Genomic DNA, 21,192 nt, shown 5'->3' with positions numbered 1-21,192 from the left:
CATGCTAGTTCCCTATTCTCTGATTTTGGAGCATTTTTAGATAGAATGTCGAAAAGGCCTGAAAGCACACCAGGCTCTATGTCTCACAGAAACGGGCACTTCTGTGTCCCAAAAGCCAGGTCAAAAGTGTTCCTCGCTGCTTTATTCATAATAGTCCCAAGCTGGAAAAGAACGGAATAAGAACATAAATTAGGGGATATTCCCACGGTGGAATATTATACAGCCATGAAGAAAAAAAGAAGTACAGATGTACGAAAACCCAGACACAATATCGAATGAAAGAAGCCAGTCACAAAAGAAGACATACTGTGTGATTCTGTTTATTTGAATTCAAAAATAAGCAACAGTTGTTGAAGGTATAGCAAAATTGAGGACTCTGGGGAGTCTTGAGCTGGGAAAAGGTATGAGGCAGCCTTCCTGGGTCCTGGGAATGCTCTAGATTTTGATCTGGGTGGTAACTGCATGGGTATGTACATCGGTAGAAACCCATCAAGCTGCTCGCTGAGTTTTGCACTTCACTGAATGTAAATTATGACTCGTTAAGAATAAATAAATAAAAATCAGTAAAAGGATAGGGCCGGAGGAGAGTTCTAGCACGGGGAGACTCCCCGACACCCACCCACAGGGGATTTCCACGGGACTGGGTGGTGGTTCCCACCTCCCCCAGCAGCCTGCAAAGTCCTTAACTCAGAACTCAGCACGTCTGGTCATGACTTCCTCCTTCTGAGCAGCCCAGCCCCCAGAAGCTTAGAGGACCCAGGGCACAGCTGCCTCTGGCCCCGGGCTGCTTACCCCCCTCTACTGCCCTCCCACCTCCTTCCTGAGAGCCCTCCGAATGGGTCCGTTTCTCCATCCCTCACCCTCCTCCCCCCAACAGTGTTCCATAACCCAGGATGAGCTAGAGAGGAAATCGAAGCCTGGCTCCTCCCTCCAGGCCTCGATAGCTTGCTGGGTCAGTCTCGTGGCTGGTCCTCTGGAACCAGCCAAGACCCTGGAGAGTCTGCTCGACCAGCAGCACTATGTCTTTGACACTCCAGTCACAGGTCTGCGGAGTAACCTCTGCCTCTGTGCAGCAACCCTGTCTCCCCATCCCTCCCTGACCTACAACAGTTTCCTTTGTGTTGGGAGTTTTTCCTCAAAGCTCTTCCTTTTACAGAGCAACTTATCACGAGCCAGGCATTGCTTGCTGCCCTTCACAGACACTGATTCGGTCAGGACTCTCACTAACCCCATTTTACAGCTGAGGAAGCAGAGACTCCACTAGATTAAATGCCTCCCCTAAGAAGCGGTAGCCAGCAACTGCAGAGCCGGGGTTTGAATTCAGACAGCCCAGCTGCAGGGCCATGTGCCCCGGAGTACCGAGCTAGACTCCCTCCTATAGGAACGACGCTAAATGCAAGTGCCAGCGTTTCGCATGGTGCCCAGTGTTAGCTAAAGAGCAATGTAGGTGGGGGAAAGCGTTAAGTTTCTAGCAGGAATTTATCTCAATCTCACTTCATACACATTTTTAAATGTTGAATTACATTGGACTAAAAACAAAACAAAGCCCTTCCCTCTTTCTGGCCAAACAGAAGGCCAGTTAGCTCAATGGTGCTGTCCAAAGCTGGTCCAGATGCTGGGCAGGTGGATGCTGCCTCAGAGAAAACCCAGGGACCTGGGGTAGGTCTGTCTTTTCTAGAGGCGGCACTGACTGACTAATTATTCCCAGGTGGCTGGCTGCAGAAAGCCTCAGACCAGAGCCCCTGGCTGTGCAGAGGGCTGGCAGGACAGATGGCTTATCAGCTGTTCCTGCCCATCAGGGGTGAGGAAGGAATGCCTCGGTGCCCAAGTAACTCTTCCAGAGGCCCCGTGACAAGCAAGCTCAGGGATTGCTAGCAAGGCCCTTGGACCGGAAACAGTCAAGGGACAGTGGGCTGTGGGGGGTGGGGGGTAAGGGGAGTTTTGCAGGGAGCCAAGCCAAAAACCCAGGACGGCTCTCTAGGCTCTGTCTTGTAATTAGATTTTGAAGAAAAAAAGCTTTACCCAGCTTGCAAGGCGGGCTGCTGATTTACAAATTGATAGCAGCCCGCTTCTATCCTTTCCCGTAACTAGATTTGCCAACTTTCTGACTCAACCTCTTGTCCTTCCATTTTTATCCCTGTTCTTCTCCAGGGAGTCGATCTGCCCTGGCCGTCTGGACTCTCACGCTGCGGTTACCGTGGCCTGCGGTGGGGGTCAATATATTGCACTGTGCCAAGGGTAGGCAACCTGTCAGTCACGGCCACCCTGCCAATCAGCTGGGAGAATGGGCGGGGCTTAATAAACGTTCAACCAATGGCCTTTCCCTTTCACCCAGGTAAGGATTCTGACCCGCCTCTGCCTAGGTGGTCAGTACCGTGAGCGCTGGAAGCCCAGAGGGTAGAGCTGAATTAAAACCACACCTTTGGGGACCCCAGGTGGCTAGGATGATCTGCTCTGGGTTCAAGTCTCAGCTCTGCCCCTCGCTAGTTGTTGACTTTGGACAAACACTTTATCTCAGCCCCACTTCCAATTTGTGGTTGGAATGAGAGAACGCACGTGGAGAGCTTAGCACAGCACCTGGCGTGCAGAAAGAGGATGGAGGGGGACGTCTTGAATTAACTGATGCGTTTTTCATTTCCAGTTTTTGTTACTGCTTCAAGATCCTCTCCACCCCCAAAATTCAGGCAGCTGTTATCATCTGCCTCCAGGAAGGGATGGCACAACGATAAAAAGAACCCAATAGTCTTGGCTTTGGATTTGGAAAGCCTAGGAAATCAGGGGAAATAGAAAGGACTGGTGTGTTTAGATAATAGCCTGGGGCGGGGGGCAGGGCGGGGAGAGGCACTGTTGCTGGACCCGCATGGCTTCCTGCCTCTTAGCGCAGACAAAGGTTCCCAGATCTGGAGGAGGAGGGTGTAGTTTGAAAGGAAGGGAAACTGAGAATGAGGGCTCCGGGCTGTGTCCCATTGTGTTCCTTTTCCGTGTGGAGCCAGGGAGGACAGCAAGACCCCGGGGCTGAATGGCCATTTGATAGATGAAGGCAGATGAGTCTGAGACAGAGCACCATAGTCATAGCATTTTTCTGTCCCCCAGCAAGGAGCAGGAGAGAAATGGGCCCCCGGGACCCACAAGTGACACAGAAATAGGAAAGAGTGAGGTTGCCAACTCAAGAAACTATGTGGGCTGGGCAAATTTTGCAAATGAGTGAAGCAGGCCCCATGTAATAGGGAATGGTGGGGACCGTGGCAAGCCAACAGTGACCATGACAAGACATGAACATCTTTATTATTTTTTTTTATAAAACATGAAAATATTTTTTACAAGACACGAAAATCTTGTTTTTCTTTCAAATATCTAGATTCTTCTGTGAAAATTCCCATTTCAAATATTGGCGACTGATCTTTTAAAATGCTATATGGGTGGGCGCCTGGGTGGTTCAGTGGGTTAAGCCGCTGCCTTCGGCTCAGGTCGTGATCTCAGGGTCCTGGGATCGAGCCCCGCATCGGGCTCTCTGCTCAGCAGGGAGCCTGCTTCCCTTCCTCTCTCTCTGCCTGCCTCTCTACCTACTTGTGATCTCTCTCTGTCAAATAAATAAATAAAATCTTTAAAAAAAAAATAAAATGCTATATGGGTGAAATGAACATATCTGTGGATGACACGTGAGTCAGAGGTTACCAGGTAGTGACTTGTCCTGCTAGATTTCCCTCAGGCTCAGCATGGACTTGCCAGGACCAACAGCCGAGCAGCCAATGTGGGAACAGGAATGGATGGCATCTGCTCCAGATGTGCCCCTAGGAGGCTTTAGCATGACACAGGCTTCAGAATTTAGATGCAACCCCAGCAGGGGCAGCAGGGCGGGGGGGGGGGGGGGGGGGGGACATTTCTGCCACCTGGCAGAATAGGGGCTCCTAAGATAAATCAAGCTGAGTCATGGAAAAATAGTTCCATTTCCTGCCAGCTCGAGTTCGTAGTCTGTCTCTCACCTCTTCTAGTGATCTGGGGAATTTAACTATTTTTATGCTGCACATGTTTTGGGGGAATTCTTTCTTCTCTTTTGTCCCTACGTATTTATTTTCTTCAGGTTCAAATCTTTGGTTTTTTGTTTTTGTTTTATTTGACAGACAGAGATCACAAGTAGGCAGAGAGGCAGGCAGAGAGAGAGAGAGAGAGAGAGGAGGAAGCAGGCTCCCAGGGAGCCCGATGCGGGGCTCGATCCCAGGACCCCGAGATCATGACCTGAGCCGAAGGCAGAGGCTCAAGCCACTGAGCCACCCAGGCGCCCCTCAAATCTTTGTTTTGAAATAATAACAGATTCACAGGAAATTGCACACACACACACACACACACACGCATCGCAGGGAGGACTTGTGCATCCTTCCCTCAGTCTTTCCTGCAATATTGTAGCTGGGAAATTGACATTGAAATTGACATTGGTACAACCCACAGAGTTTATTTGGATTTCCCGTGTATGTATATTCATGTCTGTGTGTGTCTGTGTGTAGGCCTATGTAGTTCTATCATGTGTATAGATTCATGTGACTGAAGCCTCCCCCTCAGTATTCAGAACAGTTCCGTTCCCACAAGCTCCCTCGTGCTGCTCCGTGGAAGCCACGCCCAGGCTGGCACAGCCACAACCCCTGGCAATGTTCTTCATCTCCATAATTTGGTGGTTTCCAGAATATTCTATGAACGCAGTCATACAGTATGGGACCTTACGAGATTGGGTTTTTAAACTCAGCCTGGTTCCCTTGAAAGCCACCCAGACTGCCTCATACCTGGAGGATCTGTTCCTCTTTATTTCTGCGTGGTATTTTACTACCGTGTGGCTATACCACGGTTTAGCCACTCACCCATCGAAGGACATGTATTGGGCTTTCATGAATCCTTATGTTTTTATAAAATTAGTTCAGAAAATGCCAGCCAGTGGCATCCATGTTCTGAGTTTGGACATGGTGCGATATTTTCCGTGATCCCCAGTCATGGAGGTTGGCAAAGCCTTTTTCATTTGAACCCTGCCAAAGCCCTGGGAGGGAGGCAGGCCAGAGATTCAGTCAGCCAGTCAACACATTTTTATTGAGCACTTTCTATGTACTAGTCTAGATACTGGGGATACAGGAGTGAACAAAACAGACTCAAATCCCTTTCTCATTGGTTATCCCCAATACTCATCGGGAAAAACTGAAGCTCAGAGAGGCTATATAATTTGCTTAAGGGCAGACAGGTGGGAAGTGAGACTTGATCCCAGGTGTTCTGACTTCCAGGCCACTACTTCCCTGGTTAGATTTCGCCATTTATCTTCACTGACGTCAACTTCAGAGCAAAAACCACATGTTGGGGATCTATATGCAGTATTTTAAGCAGTGGTTCTTAATAGGGGTGGGGAGAGGTAAATCCTCCCTCCCCCCAGGGACGCTGGACAGTGTCTGGAGTCAGTTTGGGTTGTCAGCGCTTGAGGGGGTGTTGCTACTGGCATCTAGTAAGTAGAGGTTGAGGGAAGCTGCGAACCATCCTATGGTGCTCAGGGCAGCCCCCACGACAAAGACTTACCCCATCCAGATGTCACTAGTGCCAAGGTTGTAAAACTCTGGTGTAAAGAGGCCTAAGAGTCATGGACAAAGACAGAAACTCCCCAGACAGCACAGTGTAATATAGAACTTCCACCCCAGGAGACACAATTATTTGCATGACCAGTATGGGGAAGGTAGCACCTTGTTGGTCGGGGGCTGGCTGATAGAGGGTCACTATGAAGCAAGTACAAAGCACCGTCACCTCCACTATATCAATACTGGGCGGCTTTTCTGCAGGGGATGAGGGCACAGGGGGAGCTGGGATGGTAGAAGACAGAGCCTGGCAGGCTGCCTGGAAGAAGACGCAGAGCATGCGGGAGCATTGCTCCTCTGCTCCACGCTCTCTTCCTCTGCTTCTCTTGAAGAACCTTATTAACCTCCTTCATGCAGAAACGTACAGGAGAGCAGAGCTGAACGTGCAAAGCCTTTTTAGAAACAGCCAGGAAGCAGGCAGGATGCTCCGTCCACATTGTAGAGTATGCAAGAAACGTAACCTCAGTTTTTAGAACTAGGCTTCATTTCTATTTCAAGTCCCCATTTTGCTGGGTGGAAGAAAAAAATCACAATTAATCAGGGTCTCCCTACCGCTTGTTCTGGGTTCTGTCTGTCTGTCTTTATTTCTTTCTTTCCTCTTTCTTTCTTTCTTTTTTTTTTTTTTTGGTGAAGGGAGTTCACAAAGTGCCAAGACCTGGGCAGGGGCCAGCAGCAATCTGGTGTTCTCTGGCACCTGCCAACATGGCCTCATTTCTGTCTTCCGGATGGCAGACGTGCCCTCCTCGCCTCCTGGACGCCCTCTCTTCGCCCAGCTTCTCCCTCTTTCTTCTCTCAGCTTCTTCTGCCTTCCTCTGAGGCATACAGGGGACATTGGCATGGTCAGGCAAATTGCTGCAGGGCTGTCACCCCCCATGCGACCATCCCCTCCCGTACCATCCTGGGTGGGGGCAGACACTCTCTGGGGCTCCCCCCTGCCCACACCCACTCTCAGACTGGCACGGGGCCATTGCACTGGCCACCACTCCCCTCTCTGGAGATCCACATCATTGTACCCCTTTCCCCTCTCCTCTTCCCCTCTGCAGGGACCCCCCTCGCTCAGAAATACCTGATGGTAACTGGGTCTGGCCAAGTGGTTGTTGGACCTTGTTTAGCCCCAGACCTTTTGTTAGTGACATAAATTTTATGCCCAGGGCTCCCACTTTTGAAACTCAGAGCTCAGGTTCTTACAACCCCAAAGTGTTGATTCTTCAAAGTCAAAAACGTTATCTCTGCTTTTCTGCTGAATCTGGTTTACTCCTGAAATAAGAAGATCCACCGGCTGAAAGAGCAAAAGGGAAAGGGGGAAAAAAAACAAAAACAAAAAACCTTTCATCACTATCATGAAGTATTCGTTCACCCCAACAGTGTGTGTGGAATGAACGGAAGACACCATCATTCATGCTCCTTCTTTGGGCCCTTCCCAGCCAGGAGAAGCTGAATGTCAGTCCCCAAGTTCATCTCCCATCCTCCAAACCTGGATCAGAAGTCCCTAAGAGCATCGCAAGCTCACTAGCAGGAGAGCTAGGGTAGAGGAGCGTGTGTGTGCCCGGACCGCGTCAGCCTGGGTTCCCAGCCACACATCACCACCCACCGGCCAAGTGAGCTTGATCAAGTCACTTAACCTCTCTGGGGCTCAGTTTCCTCGCCTGTAAAAGGGGAGTGTAACTCCTCCTCCCAGTGGTTATGAGGGTGATTAATAAAACAGAAATTGTAAACCGTGTAGAAGACTGTCCAGCACGTAGTCAGCGAGGTCGGAGGGCTGACTGCTGTTATTGTCACTCACCTAGCCTGGAAGTGAATGGGTTTCCTGGAATCCAAGTCACATGGGGCCCCGGTGTTTGCTGCCGGGGGTTTCAATGCAGTCGCTTCACCAGGAGAGGATCAGGACGCCTATGCCCGGCCTCTGGCACTTCTCCCAGCCGCTGGCAAGAGCCTCAGAGGGTTTCTCTCAAGAGCCTTTCATTGCAAGAAATGGAAACCTACCAAACTAGTTTAAGGAAGAAAGGAAACTCATTGGAAAAACAGGAATGCTGCTCAGGACTAAGAAGGAAGGAAGGCGGACAGCAAACCAGGGAGCTTCCCTCTTGAGTTCTCTCTGCAGCTGGCTTCCTGCCTCAGTGGAACCTGGCGGGCTCCCTGCACCTGGGGTGGGGGCGGGGCCTCTAGGTGCCTGCTGGGTGCACCAGCCTCTTCCTCCTATTGGCAGAGCCTCCATCTGATTCGGATATCTGTGCTAACCCCAGGGACTCCTGAGGGTCTATACCAGTCACGGGTTTTGGTCATGGGTTTTGGAATGAGCATGTGACCCAGTTCCAACAAGGGAGCTATCAAGGAAGTTTACGGGGAGCTTCTGGGAAACGTTTGATCCCTGATGGAAAAGGGACCACGGCAGAGTGACAGGGCCTGGAGCCTGAGGGAGCCATGAGTAACAAGGCTGGGCACATCAGAGGGTCCCACCCAGTCACGAAGTCCTGTGTCAGACTCAATGCTGCGGTCCGCAGGGAACCGTGGCTCAGGTCTCTGCGTCACAACGCTGACTGTGTGGCATGGAGAATGCATTCCAGGGGGACAGCCTGGAAGCAGGAGACCAGTTAGGAAGCACCTGGATGAATACACATGGGACATACAGGAAGGTTCTGGGGGATGAGACACCGAAGAACAGGGGCGATGAGTAGAGACACTTGCTGGTTCTCTGCGCTCAGAGGCCTCAAAAACCGTACCCTAAAGTCAGGAGGTCCTCACTAGCTCCATTCTGGGCTGCCTGACTCATCTACACGGGCCCAGTTACAATGGTAACTGAGGAAGAGACACCGTTTCTGAAGCATTTTTTGGGAAATTGGATCAAAATGGTTTCATCTAAACCAACAGTCCAAAACTACCCGGTTTCACTTTGCAGTGTACGAACGCAACTTCTCTGCCACCCAGACCTGATGTAACCTTCCAAGAGGCTGGGCCAGTCTGTCACGCGTGAAACCTACATGTGGGCACAGCCCTTCCCGGTGACTAATGGGAACTCCTCCAGATGAGGGACATGGATCAAGCACGTACGGATGTGATTCCTGCTGACTCGGGCAACAGTCACACCATGGAGACATTGCTCAGCTTCTCAAAGGTTTAGAAGGGAGCCCTCGTCAAGAGCGAGTGGGAAGACGGGGTCACCTACTCAGGACAGAGCCAAAGAGTGGCAGATGGGGGAAGACACAGGGGGCAAGGGAGGGTGTGCTCCTGGGGGGGTCTCCTTTTTTTTTTTTTTCTTTGCACATACGCACACTGCTTTTTAATTTCTTTTTTTTAAATATTTTTTCAAAGATTTTATTTATTTATTTGACAGAGATCACAAGTAGGCAGAAAGGCAGGCAGAGTTGGGGGGGGGGAGCAGGCTCCCTGCTGAGCAGAGAGCCTGATCTGGGGCTCAATCCCAGGACCCTGGGATCATGACCTGAGCCGAAGGCAGAGGCTTTAACCCACTGGGCCACCCAGGCACCCCTCACTTTCACTTTCTATGCACAAGCAAATACATGTGTATCTATGTCTGAAAAAAAACACTCGTGTGGCATCATAATACCCAGTCTTTGCCTTTCTCAATTCATGATGCATCTTGGTTCTTCTTCCCTGTCTGCTCTGTCTCCTTTTTTGTGACCACATAGCCTCCCCGCACAAGCCTGCACCGTGACTTAGCTAGCTTCTGCCGGCAGCGTTCAGCAGCGTTCACCGTTCTAAATAATCAACAGTGAAAATCCTTGAACACATGCACCTGTGTGAGTTCCACATGGTGACCTGTTCCTCCCAGTCAGTTTCCAGCTTCACTTCCTGAGAGACCGAGGTCAATCACCAAGCAGAGACTGTCTAATACTTCAAGTTAGTTACTTAGTTACTTAATGACTCAGCCAGTGCGGATACAAATGTTTGCCAGGAGAAGGCTCAGAGCAACCTCCTCGCCTCTTAGAACCCAGACCCCCAGAAACGGTCAGGCTAACATGCCAAGTGACCCGTGCTCAGACAACACTGGGCCATTGACAAGGCCCGCAGCCACATCCTGTCTCACCTGACTCTGGCTCAGAGAGGATGAGACATCTATCCGGGGTCACACAGCTCATAAGCAGCAGAGGACTCAGAAAGGAGAGACTGATCAGAAGAAATCTTGCCTTCTTTCTAAACCCATGGTGCAGGCTGTATCACGGTGACTCTCAGAGAAGAGACGTAGGGTGGACGCTTAGCTGAGAAGGTAGGTGACGCAAACATCTGTCTACAGGCTGCATTTGCCTTCCCTGCGGGTTTCCTAGAGCTCCTGGGACCAATGACCATAAACTTCAGGGCTTAGAACAACGCAGATTCATCAGCTTACAGTTCTAGAGGTCAGAAGTCCAACCAGTCTCTATCTCAGGAGGCTTAAACTAAGGAGTCAGCAAAGCTATGCTCCTTCTGGAAGGCCTAGGGGAGAATCCATCAGTGAACCTTTTCCAGGTTCTAGGGGCTCCCCCCGATGCTTGGCTCATGGCCCCTTACAGGAACCACATCGCTCTGCCCTCTGCTTCCACCATCATAACTTTGACCCTCCTGCCTCCCTCTTAGAAGTATGCTGGATCATCCACAATGATTCAGGATGACTGCCCCATCCCAAGGGCCTTCCCTGAAACGCATCTTCAAAGTCTTTTTTACCATGTCACGTAACACCTTCACCAGGTCTGGGGTTTAGAATATGAACATCTTTCAGCAGCCATTGTTCTGCCTATCTCGTGCGGTTCCTGGCATAGTGGTTAAGAGCAAGCACATACGTCAGATCAAATCCTGGCCCTACCGTCTTCTGGCAGATGGAAGTGTGTAATTTCTCTGAGTCTCAGCTAGCCCGACCTGAAACACTGAAATAATAGAATTTTCCTTCCAAGGTTGTTGGGAAGATTAAACAAGATAATACAAAGTTTACAGAGCTCTTGAAATACCGTGCTCAGTAAATGAGAACTGTCATCTCCCCTGCTGCCTCTTACAGTAACGGGTAACAGAAATTCCACCATTTGAGATTTACTTCTTTGGCTCTTTCCCCAAGGACACAGACACATCTCGGGCCCTTGTGAGCTGACAGAGAAGTTGGCCGTTAAATGAAGTCAGGCTCTTCAATAGGACTTAGAGAACCAGGGAAGAATCAGAGAAACATACCATGGTGGAGGGAGAGGGAGAAACACACCGCCTCTGTCCGTTTCCAGTTTTGCCTGTGGCTCCACTTCCGATGGGAATTTCTCCAGCCTCTTCCCAGATTAGCCAGGGCGAGCCTGCCTAAAGGGAAACACTCTGAAGATGATTTGCTGAGATAGACGAGACCTGCCCAGTTAGACTTGTGGCAGAGCAGGGTGGATCTGGAGTTGGATCTTGGCATGGAAAAATACTGAAGCTCTTTGCCTCCAGGTGGGAGCTAGAGCCGCTGTCTGAAATGATTATCCCCAGTCCGGGCCTCTCTGAAGTTGGTCTTGCAGAGTGAAAGGAAAGCCAGATTCTGGGTCTTATCTGAGAGCTACATGACTGTTTCTCATCAACCATTTAGAGACTGGAAGGTTCCCAAATTCGGTGTCTAAATGTTGTGATGGAATACACACAGCTCTCCAACGTGAACTTGTTTAGCCACCTGCCTGCCAAACAGTTCTCCCCCTTCAATAAGATAATGTTACTCTTCGGGGCTTTCATTTAACCAACAAGTATTTATGAAGCACCTGCAGGGAGCCAGGAGAAGGGGTCCCTAACCTCAAGGAGAGCAGGAGGCAGACTTGTAAAAAAATTATGTCACTGTGTAGAGTGAGATAAAAGTGACTTCCCTTCCTGAAAGAGAGGGAGAAGCAGGGAACCTTGTCTCGGGGGAGAGAGTATATGCAGAGCGACAAGGAATTCTTCCAAAGATGGGACAGCACAGGCCCTGGAGCCAACCAACTGGGGTCTAATTGCTGATACTTCCCGGCCGTATGACCTTGGGCAAATGATGACCTCACTTTCCAAAGCCTCAGCTTTCTCTTCTATTAAGTGGGTGTAGCCAAAGAACATCCCTGGGGTTTTTGTTTTATAAGGATTCAATGGGCTGGGAAGTGAGTAGCAACCTGATGATGGGTCCATTGCCAGGATGTGAGGAATAAGCTGTTATTGTTATATTCATGAAGACTCATCCCTGTTTCCCTCAATGCTTTCCTCATCCCCAAATCACAGGTCAGCCCCAAATTTGCCTATTTGTGGACACCAAGTTAAAAAGCAACAGTGGGAGGAAACACCCACGTGGGATGACATCGGTATACATACCTTTGGATGATGTGTACCCATGCACTTGGCAGTTCGGCAGTGAACTTGACTGCGGTCCCACCAGGGTGTCTAATTTCTGTCCTGGACACAGCAGATTCCCAGTAGGAGGCGCCTTCTGTCCTCAGCTGGATTGTCTGACACCCGGCCAGCCGCCTATTGGCTTTTCTCAGGATTTGAACTTCAAAGAACTGCAGGGGGACCTGGCGGGGGGCGGGGGAGGGCGGTGGAGACGGGGATCCCTGACCAGGCTTCTCTTGGAACTCAAAACAATCCAAGACTGGGGGAGGCTGCGGGCTGTTTTTCCCTCTAGGTTTAGAATTCAGGTTTTCTGTGGTCTGGCAGAGATCGGATTCATTTGGGCGCCAGAGAGGCATGGTTCCAGGGCAAAACTCCGGGGTGGGGGGCACTGGTAGAGCCGCCGTCGATGAGAGGCACCCTCACCAGTTCGGCTTTACCCTCCCCAGAGCCAGGCCTCAGGCAGTAGCTCTGGGGCTCTAAGCAGAGGTGGGCCACCCCTCCGCAACCTGGCGGTCAGGACGACGACAGCCGGTGTTTCTTTGGGAAAGTTCTCCGGAAAGCCGGGAATGAAAGCACCCAGTAGGCAGGATTCTCTGGACAGGGCCTCCGCATCCCGATGCTTGCAGGAGCGGGTCCCCGAAATGGGCTCCACCCGGGCGGTACGACCGGGAATCCGCAGGGGGCGCTCAGGGGACCAGGGAGGGACCGAGGGGTGGGGGTGGGGCGCCCGGCCGAGGGCAGGAGCAGACTTGCTTTAAAAAAAAAACAAAAAAACAAAAAAACCAACACCTGCTTCCTCCTTTCCTACCTCCACCCATCAGTCACCTCGCAAACCACCAGCCCTGGGCGGTGCAGGCGGGTCCCAGCGCCGCGAACGCGCCCAAGGGTGAGTGGGGAGGCGGTGGCCTCCCCAGGAAGTGGGGTGAGAGGCCGGCGCACCGCCCCGTCAGGTGAGCGCCCGGCCAGGTAAAGGCGCGGCAGCTGTGTCCGCAGTGTTGTACCTGCACGCTCGCGCCTGAGTTGAGAGTGCGGTCTGGGGAGGGAGGGACGGTCTCCCAGCTCAACTTAACGTTTAAATAACCTGGACTCCTGGGCCGAGTCGCCGTCCCCCATTCCACCGCCACATCCAACTCCGCGGCCCGGGGGTGGGGATGTCTCGGCTCTGTTCCATTCCCCCATCCCTGCTTAGCCAACTCGGAGTGGCGGGGGTCAGGCGAGGGCCCAGCATCCCCCCACCCGCTAATCCGACAAGAGAGAGCGGGTCCCTTCCGTCCGCAGCTCGGGTCCGCGCCCCAGTCCTGGGGGTGGCGCTGAGTTCGCCGAGGGAGGGTCGACTGGTGGGCGGCGCCTCTCCGGGCTGGAGGCCGCTCGGGGCCGGCGCCGCCCTCTGTCTCTCGCGGTCCCTCCCTCCTGCACGCCGGCGCTCGGAGCCAGAGCTTCCTGCGTCCCCATCCCGGTACCGGAGCGGGCGGTGCGCCTTCTCCGCCGCCGCCTCCCTCGACCGAGACCCCCACCCCGAACCTCCGGCCCTGCGATCACAGCGCCCCGAAGGAGGAAGCCCAGGGTGGGGATGGGGGGTACCGGGCCGTGGAGTCCCCGGTCCCCGGCCGCCCGACCGTGACGGAGCTGGACCCGCAGCCGCCCGGGTGAGTCTGCGCCGCCGCGCCCTCCGTCCCGCGGACTGTTGGCAGGGCCGGGGAGGGAGTCGAGGGCTGTCGGGGTCTGTTTGTCCGCCCGTCTGGGAGCTTCCTGTCCCGGGTCCGCCGCCGGGAGGACTCTGAACCCGCACCCACTGGAGCCGCGCCCCGCCAGTGCGGGACACCCCGCGTCCCCGGCAGCGCGCTGACCTCGGCGCGGGGAAGGCAGCCAGCCTCCGGGGCCCTCTGTTGGCGAGGTCAGTTGCCATTCGCCAGGCGGGTTTCGAACCCTTGGCCTCGACCGAGAGGCACCTTCCACCGGTGCCTGGAGCAGAACTTCCCAGTAAGTCCCCGGAAACCACCCTGGCGCTGCCCAGTCGATCCCTCGTCCCCCAACCCTAACTCTTTTCTGGAAACCGAGGCTTTGGGGAATTTAGATTCGAGTGTATGTTTAACGTGCCAGAGGCAAAAAGAAAACAAACAAACAAACAAACAAAAAACGGTAAGAAATCGGGCGTGAGCAAAGTAGGGAGACACAGTTTCTTCCCTGTGAAACAGGCGTGATAACCTCCTGGGATGAGGCGGGGCGCTCGAGCCGAGCCCATAGCCAGAGCTTGAAATCCGTTTCAGATCTCCTGTCTGCGTCCCCATGGGAGGCGTGTGGCCTGGGAGTGCCAAATTGCAAGGGATGGTCACTTACAGAAAGTAAGTTTTCCTAACCAGGGCGTGGGGGAAACAGGAAACCTGGATGTCCGTACGGTTCCCCAGCCCTGTCTGGGCCCTCCCTGGCGGGTAGCAGCTTGTGTGGCCGGGGCCAGATCCCTGCTAGCAGTGCGGGTGGTCGGGAAGCCGGGAACCCCCGCACCGCTGGAGCGTAGCGGGCGGAGCCTGGGTGGGCGGGGCCGGAGCAGCGGGGGCGGAGTCGGAGCCCGAGCGGCTGGAGAGGGGTTTCCCTCTGGTGCTGGCTTTTGGCTTTTGATCGACGTGGTGGTGGTCTTCGAGTATGGCTTCTCTAGTGGAAGATCGCCTCTGGGACCTGTGAGCGGCTTTCACACTTTGGAGATTTGTCACACAAGGATCTTGTCCTAAGTTAATAGGAATGAATGGAATTGGGAAGGAGCCCCTCTTCCTCCACATGCTTCCCTCCGCAGCTTGCCAGAGGTACTGCCCAGACTGGGACAAAAGGCAGAAGAGAGGGAGGGGAGGAGGCTGGTGGCGCATCTCTTCTGGGGGGTGGCTGGATGATAGGGCCTCCTGGGCATCAAGCAGGGCCAGGCCTGCCCCAGGGATACAGGGCCTTGGGGACCTCAAGAGCTCCCAGCCTCTTGCATGGTATATGACAAGTGTTCCTCGGAGGTGGTGATACAGTCAGGCCCCAGCACTGGCTGGCTTCATGACCCGCCTCACTGAGCCTCCAGTTTCTTCCTCTGTAGGAAGGGAGTGATAATCTTCTCGGTGGGACCTTGACGCCTAGCAGGAAGCTCTGTTACAGGGCTTAGGGGAGAACAGGAGAGAGAAGATAACTCGGGCTGAGGTGCGCCAGGAGGTCCCACAAGGAAAAGGATGTTGGAATATGCAGCAGTGTATTGGAGCCCCTCGTGGAGGGGGAGGAAGGGTGTCTGGGCTGATGGAACAGCACAAGCAAAGGCACGGAGGTACAAAGGTACACACCCAGAGTGTGGTGGGCCTGGCAGGGAGGGCACTCAGGCAGTGGCAGATGGGTTTGTGGGAAGGTGGGGAAAGTAAAGGGAATGGAGGGTCTAGAATGGGGGCTGGTCACGTGGGGCTTTATCATGTGGATGTCTGGGAGCCATTCAGCAGATGTTGACTGAGTGCCTTCCAACAGCCCGGCAGTGTTTTAGGTGCTCAGGATGGATCATTGGACAAGAAAGACAAAGACACAGATTCCTTTCAAGTTCTTTAAGGAGGGGAGTCATTTGATCCTGTTGGTATGTGAGGAAGATAATTCTGTCTGTGTGGATGTCAGATGAGACTTTGGGAAAGGCTGCTAGGAGAGAGGAGGCTGGTCGGCGGGCCGGAGGCAGTGGGATTGAGATGGCGGGGGCAGGCTGGAGTGGAGCCCCGTGCAGGAGGCAGAGATTACCATGTGGTCTTCACACGTGACCACTGCCCAAGGGTGAGGTTTGTGGATTTGGTGTGAGGCCCAAACTGCCAGCCTGTCTTCCGACAGAGAGCGCGGGCAAATGCCTGGGAACTTGGCAGGGCCCAAGCCCCTCCAGCTCTGGCTTTCCTGCTCCCTGACTCCAGAAGGCACACAACCTAGGAGTTTCTGTGTGAGGAATGGCAAAGCTGGACACAGAGCCAGCAGCCCATCTCCTGGGCAACCTGCCTCCTTTAGGGCTCCTGTTTTCCTGGGTCACCGTTCTGGTAAATGTTCTCTTCCTCCATGGGGCTGGCAGTAAACCCCTCAGGACCCTCGGGCTGGAACAAAGGGCTTTGGCTCTGGGCTTCTCTTTTTCCCGTTCCAAATTAAGGTGGAATTCGAGGGACTCAGCAGAGTCTGAAGTGCTGGGAAGGTTCCAGAAGCTCAGATGTTTTCTGTTGGGGATGTGGCAAGGGGTCTGCCTCTGGCTCCTGGCTTTTGCTTTCACTTTGTTCGGAAGCTTGGATGGGCCTTTCTTGCGACTGATAGCTCTCTAAGACTATTCTCCTTGTCGCAAGTTTCCCTTTGCTTGGAAGGAGGACCAGCCACAGGAGGACCCCAGAATGTCTTGGGTGGAAGGGACCACTCTCATTTGACAAATAAAACTCAGATAGGGGAAGAGCACACAGCAAGTCAGCAGCAGAACTGGGACTGCCCCCCTCCCCCGGGCCCGACTACTCTGCCTTCTCCCAGGAGACCTGGCCACATTCAGGTCAGGAACTCGTTTTAGAACCCAGTTTAGTACAGGTTTGGTGGTTTCTCAGGATCTCTGCCCTGCTGGCCACTTCATAGAGTCTTGTTCCTCCCCAGCCTGGACAGGTGGCCCAGCTTAAGCCTGGCAGCATTTTTGTTCTCCTCCCGTTGGATTGAGCCCTTGGTACACCGGCTGCCTCTCCGGGGAGCTGTGGCTTCCCAAAGAAACAGGTTTTCCCTGCTTCATGCCAGACTTCCCAGGGCACTAGCCAGAGGCAGCCCCCTGAGAGTCTCTGTGGAGCTCTCCCCCACTAGCTGTGGCCTCCGACTGATTCTTGACTCCTCCCTCCCCTCCGCCCCAACCCTTATCTCCTGAGGCTGGTTGGCCCTGCCTTCTATCCAGTGTTGTTTACTTGGGCTAAGCTGCCAACAGTCTCTTATTCTCTCTTGCCCTAGATTTATCAGACCTAGCAGCCCTTAAAACCTGAATGCTGGTCTTTTCAGCTCTTCATGTTTCAGAACCAAAGGGAAACTTAGGGAAAATATCTAATCTGCTTATTTTACAAATGGGGAAACCGAGGCTCAGGGAAGTGAAAGCATTCGTCTGAGTTCAGAGCTAGGACTAGACCCCATTTTCTGATTTCAGGGGTGGTTCTTGAAAATAAACCAAAACAATAAAACCGAGGAGAGCCCCTCAGAACCCTCTTTCTCTCCACGCACCTCCTGGCAGGTGCTGAAGGACCCGGAAGACGAGGGGTGCACGTCAAGGCGTATATATCCTGACATTTTCAGATCCTGTCTGTTCAGACTGGTATGAATGCCAGGGAGTAAGCTAGTGATTAACCAACCTTGTCTGCTGTTTTTCTAAGCATACTTGACAATGCACCTGGGCATGGGCGGGTGTTTAATGTTTTCACCCCCGATTACAAAGGCAGTACCTGCTCGACGTAGAAAACCTGGGAGGAACCCATCATGATATGCAGGCCACCACGGCTGTTAGTTCCGTGTTTAATGCAGATTTTTTGTTTGCTTGCTTGCTCTGCTGCTGTTTAATATCTGATTCATCGTCCTAACGTGTATTTTCCCTTGTGTGACAGTGCACTGGTTCTGACCTGTCAATCTCATGCATTTGTGCCCTCTGATGGCTGGAAGGTTCTTAAGAAGCCAGCTTTCTGTGGCTATGTCAGAACACTCCAGCAACCAAAAATCCTAGCATGCTATGCAGATTATGGACTGAGTGGGGCTTCAGGGGACCATGTCTCTGCACCGTCATGGTGTTTGGGAAAGGGCTGTGTTTACTGTCTGAAGCAAAGATTGATTCTCAGTGAGCCTCTTAGAAACGGAGGAGGTTAGCCATCTCCGTGCGATGGGTATGATCCAAAGAGTATAGGAGGGAAAGAGAAGTCTTCGTTTCCTCTGATTGTTTGCTGGTTGGTTTTTAACCCAGCCAAGTGCTCCCACTCCCCCTTACCACCTCTTGTCCTGAATCCCCCCAGGATTGGGCACTGGGGTGGCAAGTGTGGGTCCCTAGGAAAATCAGTAACGTACTCGGCTTGCTCGTCTCCGAGTCTTGCCTCTTGGACTGCGAGTATTTCAATGACAACCCTGAGCAGAGAATTTGCTGGCTACTCAGGAGACCCAGGTTGGTAACTTCACCTTTGGGACAGGGTCACCTGGTGTCATCTCTCTTGGTCTAACAGTATCACAGCTTCATTAATGCCATATAAATTGTCAATGCTAGAAGCGATCTCAGAGGATTCCTTAGGCCAATGTCTACAGACTGTGGGCAGCAACTTAGTGGGTTTTAAAATCAGTGAAGTAGTTTTCCACCGGCTTTTAAAAAGTGATGTAGAAGAAAGCAGACTAGAGACAAAATGTATCTCCTGTCGTGAGAAGCATCCTTTAGTAAAACTTTCATCTCAATTATCTCTATATCTCTCTATGCACTGAGTCATCAGATAAATATATTTCCATCTGCATGGTAAGAACCTTGGTCAGTCCTTGCCCCAGTCCGTTGGATTTCTTTTTAAAACGAGGTGCAAGGTGCCTCGTTAGCGCAGTAGGTAGCGCGTCAGTTTCATAAAATGAGGTACGGTTCACGTACAATATTATGTGAGTTTCAGGTAGACAGCATTGTGATTTGACATTTGTATCTGTTGCAAAATGATCAACACAGTAAGTCTAGTTACCACCTGTCGCCTGACAAAGTTAATACAATGGTATGGACTATATTCCCCATGCTGTAAGTTACATCCGCATGACTTCTTTGTTTTATAACTGCAGGTTTGTACTTCCTCATCCCCTTCACCCATGTGGCCCCCAACAAGCCCTCTCCCCTCTAGCAACCACCAGTCTGGTGTCTGTATCCATGAGTCTAGGGTTTGTTTCGTTTTGTTTTCTAAATTCCACATATTTTGAAATCCTGCATGATTTGTCTCTTTCTGTCTGATTTATTTCACTTTGCATGAATCCTCTAGGTCTATGCATGTTGCTGCAAATGGTAAGATTTTCATTCTTTCTTATGGCTCGGTAGTATTTATTTATATATATAAATATTTATATCATGTCTTCTCTACCCACTCATCCATTGACGTATACTTGGGTTGTTTCCATGTCTTGGATGTTGTAGATAACAGTGCAATGAACAGAAGGATGCATGTATGTTTTCAAATTAGTGTTTTTGTTTTCTTCGTGTCAATACCCAGGAGTGAAATTGCTAGATCATAAAGTAGTTCTATTTTCAAGTTTTTGAGGAACCTCCACAGTTTTTTCTACAGTGGCTGCACCAATTTACATTCCCACCAAAAGTGCGCAAGGGTTCCCTTTCTCCCACATCCTTTCCAACACATGTTTTTTCTTATCTTTTTGCTGATAGCCATTCTGACAGGGGTGAGGTGGTATCTCATTGTGGTTCTGATTTGCATTTCCTTGATGATGAGTGATGTTGAGCATCTTTTCATGTGTCTGTTGGCCATCTGGATGTCTTCTTTGGAAAAATCTCTGTTCAGATCATCTGCTTATTTTTTAATCAGATTCTTTGTGGGTTTCTTTTGTTACTGAACTGTGTGAGTTCTTTATATATTTTGCATATCAGCTCCTTATCAGATATATGATTTGCAAATGTCTTCTCCCATTCTGTAGGTTTTCTTTTCATTTTGTTGATGGTTTTCTTTGCTGTGCAGAAGCTTTTTAGTTTAATATAGTCCCAATTGGTTGTGGGTTTTTTGGTTTGTTTTATTTTGTTTTGCTTTTGTTTTCCTTGCCTTTGGAGTCAGATCCAAAAAAACATCACCGAGACCAATGTCCAGGAGCTTACCGCTTCTGTTTCCTCCTAGGAGTTTTGTGGATTCAAGTCCTACATTCAAGTCTTCGGTCCATTGTGAGTTGATTTTTATGTATGGTGTTAACAGCCCACTGCTTTTTATACTGTGATTCTGGGAAACTTGGAATTCTCTGGACGGGTCCCAGAAGCAGTCAGGGGTTCGCAGGGACAGAGCTGAGTGGTGGGAGGCAAGGCCGGCTGGAAGGAAGCTCTTTTTACAAATGTTCCAGATGTGAGGGGTGAGAAAGATTCCTTTAAGAAAATTCTGTGGCTTTAAAAACAATACCAAACAGCAGGTTAGAAACCAGTGCTTGGCCAGAAACAGAGAGTCTGTATAGGACAGATGGGCTCTCCGGCCATACACTCAAGCATCTCTAAGTGTAGACCTCTGACACCTCTCCAAATGACATGCCAAAGTCAGTATCAGACACAGCTGTTGGGCTGAAACACACATTCACCACGCAGCCCAAGTCCCCCACAGGCAGTGCTGTTTGTGTACACTAGGAATTTAGTGTTTATCATAAAGCCCATAACTATCACACTAATGGCCCAGTTTATATTGCCATGGTGCACAAAACATTCATTTGTTCTGTGCCAGCATCTAAAACCCATCGCAGGATTGGTAAGTCTGTTTTGGCATTTCTTCTTTTCTGAATGTGCCCCAGAGCTTTGCTAGTGGAAGCGTCCTAAAGGTGATGGGCCCAAGGTCACCCAGCAGATTGTGGCAGATCCAGGATGAGAACTTGCCATGGTAGGTGAGCTTTGTTTTTTTTTTTTTTACATGATTGTGGCCTCATATGATGTACATTCTGGATGTCTCCAGAAGGTTCTGGTATTTCTTTGATGCAGGATATAGAACCCGGTAGCTCTAATTCTCGGTGAATTTTATGTCTTTGCTACTTTTTCCTCTCCACGTCTGGTCTGGGAGAGAGAGAGTGAGATTGAGAGAGAGAATTTACTTACCTTACCCTTGTCTACATTTTCCCCACACCTACTGGCTGGGTGTGTACAGGGATACCTAATTTCTTTTTTTTTTTTTAAGATTTTATTTATTTGACAGTCAGAGATCACAGGTAGGCAGAGAGGCAGGCAGAGAGAGAGGAGGAAGCAGGCTCCCTACCGAGCAGAGAGCTCGATCCCAGGACCCCGGGATCATGACCTGGGCAGAAGGTAGAGGCTTTAACCCACTGAGCTACTCAGGCGTCCCAGGGATACCTATTTTCATTGCACTCTATAGAGACTGCGTATATTACAGATTGAAGATTTGTGGCAACCCTGCATCCAGCAAGTGTCTTGGTGCCATGTTTCCAACAGTATCTGCTCACTTCCTGTCTCTGTGTCACATTTTAGTAATTCTCCCAATAATTCATTTTCATTTTCATTATTATTATATTTTGTAGAGTGGTCTGTGATCAGTGATCATGACTTGCTGAAAGCTCAGAAGATGGTTAGTATCTTTTAGTAACAATGTATTTCTCAATT

The 21,192-nt window shown here is 51.1% G+C and overlaps 1 protein-coding gene and 1 long non-coding RNA gene across 4 annotated transcripts in view; one reads left to right on the top strand and one right to left on the bottom strand.

The window, feature by feature from the left end:
• Positions 1-6,197: 6,197 nt before the first annotated feature.
• On the bottom strand, positions 6,198-13,269 carry LOC116566882. Of its 2 annotated transcripts, none has more exons than XR_004276038.1 (3): positions 10,755-13,269; positions 7,384-8,202; positions 6,198-6,879 (listed from the first exon to the last, which is right to left on the bottom strand). It is a non-coding gene; the product is annotated as an uncharacterized LOC116566882 (long non-coding RNA). The 2 variants fall into 2 exon arrangements; XR_004276039.1 differs by having other exon boundaries at positions 11,877-13,269.
• A 29-nt stretch (positions 13,270-13,298) lies between these two features.
• Positions 13,299-21,192, top strand: part of TMEM51 (transmembrane protein 51) — a 57,791-nt gene continuing 49,897 nt past the window's right edge. The window contains exon 1 of one of the 2 annotated variants that reach the window (XM_032301514.1): positions 13,299-13,540. The gene's annotated coding sequence lies outside the window, so the exon portion shown is untranslated. The other variant, XM_032301515.1, reaches the window with a different exon arrangement.

Source organism: Mustela erminea, chromosome 10 (genome assembly GCF_009829155.1).
Source record: "Mustela erminea isolate mMusErm1 chromosome 10, mMusErm1.Pri, whole genome shotgun sequence".
Classification (NCBI taxonomy): Eukaryota; Metazoa; Chordata; class Mammalia; order Carnivora; family Mustelidae; genus Mustela; species Mustela erminea.
The sequence above is the reverse complement of the archived record's forward strand: the minus strand, read 5'-3'. Positions and strand labels throughout refer to the sequence as shown.